Raw genomic sequence first — 2,830 nt, forward strand, 5'->3', positions numbered from 1 at the left:
TTTTGGTTATTTATAACCAGTCAGGCTCCATCCTGATAGGTCAGTGCTTTGTGCCATATTAGTTATTAAATATTTTGAATATAAACCCTGCTATGGAGGTGATGGTGGAGATGGAAAGAGATGGATGGATTCAAGAAGTTTCCGGGAGGTAGAAATGATACCCTTTCAGCATGCCAACAGGCTTTATTTTACCGCTGGTCACCAGCTTCCTCTGGCTGTTGACCCTCCAGGGGTAGGAGGTATTGAGAGTACAGGAAGGAGGAGAAAGAGCCCCCATTTGGCAGCAATAAAAAACCACACTGGGAAGTCCCCATCCCCTTTTTTATCTCTATTCCCTTGGCCATCTCCATCTCCAGGGACAGCACCACTTAGTCTTTTGGTTCATAAATAAGGAAAAGTGGGCATTAGAAAGTATCATTCCCAGACTAGTTCTAGTTTATCATGAAACAAATTGTCAGACGCTTACTTCCCCGCACAGAAAGGTCAAACACTTGTTCAGTGATGCGCTTAACACATGTAGCTCTCTGGCCAACATAACCAGACAAAAGCTACCTATCCTGTGCAGATCCTCTGCTTCTCCTTCACTCTGACTTGTGTTCCTTATGCTATTCACGGTAGCCAAAGCAAGCAGAGTGAATGAAACTCACCAATTTGTTGCTTATGGCAACTCAGCTCAGATAAAAGGCTCAGTTGATAGGGGAATAATTAAACCCTTTGTTCTAAGTGAGCTTGTATGATTATCTCTAGATTTTTAGTTCTCCATGCCATCTTTGTCCTCAGGTGCCACACATAATCCCATGTTGGCTAGAAGCAGGACTTGGCAAGCAAGAAAACTGTGAAATATAACTAAAGTAAAAATCAATAACCAGTCAATAAATTTTTATTGAGCAGCTGCTTTTTGGAAATCATTGTGCCTTCCATAGAGGGTACAGGGGGCTGTGCCTTCAAGAAGCATACAATCTTGCTAACAACAACAACAAAAAAAACCCAGCTACTAAGCAGTATGTGATCTGCATCAAATGAAGCACAAACAATAAGTCTTTGAGTGTCCTGAGGAGAAGTAGCGTTTGGGACAGTGGCTAGAAACACAGGGACAGAACTGTCAGTGCTGGGCAAGATGATGTAAAAGGGAAATTCAAGCACAGTCCAAGAATGGATGAATAGAGTCTAGCAGAGCAAAAAGTGGGATGGCAGGGGCACTTTTTGGCTTTTGGACAGTTTTAGGAATTTGAAGAGGAGGTTGGATATTTTGTTTCTTTGGTTGGTTGGTTGGTTGATTGGCTTTCAGATATACTTATTTCAGCTTTACTGGGATGTTTGGGGGAGAAGTAAGAAGTAGAAAGGAAAGGCCTGTACTGTCTACTCTGGTAGAAAACTTAAGGGTTTTAAGAAATATTTTTCTTATTTATTTTTGCTTTTGTTGCTTGTGCTTTTAGTGTCATATCCAAAACATCATTGCTAAAACCAAAGTTAAGGAGCTTTTACACTATGATTTCTTTTAGGAGTTTTACAATTTCAGGTCTTATGTTTAAGTTTTTGATACATTTTGAGATAATTTTTGTGAGGGGTGTGAGACAGAAGTGCAATTTCATTCTTCTGCATGTGATTATCCAGTTTTTCAATACCATGAATTGAAGAGACTATCCTTACCCCGCTGAGTATTCTTGGCTCTCTTGTCAGATATTAATTGACTGTATATGCATTGGTTTATTTCAACAAATGGGACTACATCAAACTAAACAGCTTCTGGATGGACCTAGAGAGTATTAGGCTTAGTGAAATAAGTCAGACAGAGAAAGACAAATACTCTGTTATCATTTATATGTGGAACCTAAAAAATAAAACGAATGTATATAACAAAACATAAACAGACTCACAGATACAGAAAACAAGCTACTTGTTATCAGTGGGGTGAGGGAAAGGGGGAGGGGCAAGATAAGGCTAGAGGATTAAGAGATATAAACTACTATGTATAAAATAAATAAGCATCAAGGATATATTGTACAGCACAGGGAAGGATAGCCATTGTTTTGTAATAACTTTAAATGGAGTATAATCTACAAAAATATTGCATCACTATGTTGTACACCTGAAACTAATACTATAAATCAACTATATTTCAATTAAAAAAAACTAAACAGCTTCTGCTTAGCAAAAGAAACAATCAATAAAATGAAAAGACAGCCTCCAGAAGGGGAGAATAACAGAAATTAACAGCAATGGGAAAGCATACTAGGAGGCTGGAGAATTGTGTTGGCACCAGAGCCAGGACACAACAAAAACCCAGAATATGGTGGGGGCTCCATGGCCCCACTGGACAGATCCTGTTGGGACTCCAAGGCTTTAACTCAACAGGAGGAAACCATGTGCCCTCCAGTCAAGGACCTCTGGGGATGGCTTGTGCTTAATTAAAGAAAGAACGTCTTGAACACTCAGGCAAAGACAACCAGGGGCCTGGCCCTAAGAGAAACCTCTGCCTATGAGTAGGCAAATGATACCTTCCTCCTGCTCATCAGTCCCTTTATTCTTGGTTCACATGGTTAAACGCTATATATCCTAATCTCCTACTTCTCTTGGAACCCCAAACCCAAGAAAATCTACACAAACACAAAGGAAGAAAAAGCACTGTACTACAGTAGAATGGAAAGTTTTCATACAAAAATAATATGAATAAACAACAAGGACCTAATTATATAACACAGGGAACTATATTCAATATCTTACAATAACCTAAAATGGAAAAAAATCTGAAAAAGAATACATATATATGTATATAAACATATATATATAACTGAATCACTTTGCTGTACACCTGAAATACTGTAAATCA

This window comes from Eschrichtius robustus, chromosome 2 (genome assembly GCF_028021215.1).
Source record: "Eschrichtius robustus isolate mEscRob2 chromosome 2, mEscRob2.pri, whole genome shotgun sequence".
In the NCBI taxonomy this organism is placed as follows: domain Eukaryota; kingdom Metazoa; phylum Chordata; class Mammalia; order Artiodactyla; family Eschrichtiidae; genus Eschrichtius; species Eschrichtius robustus.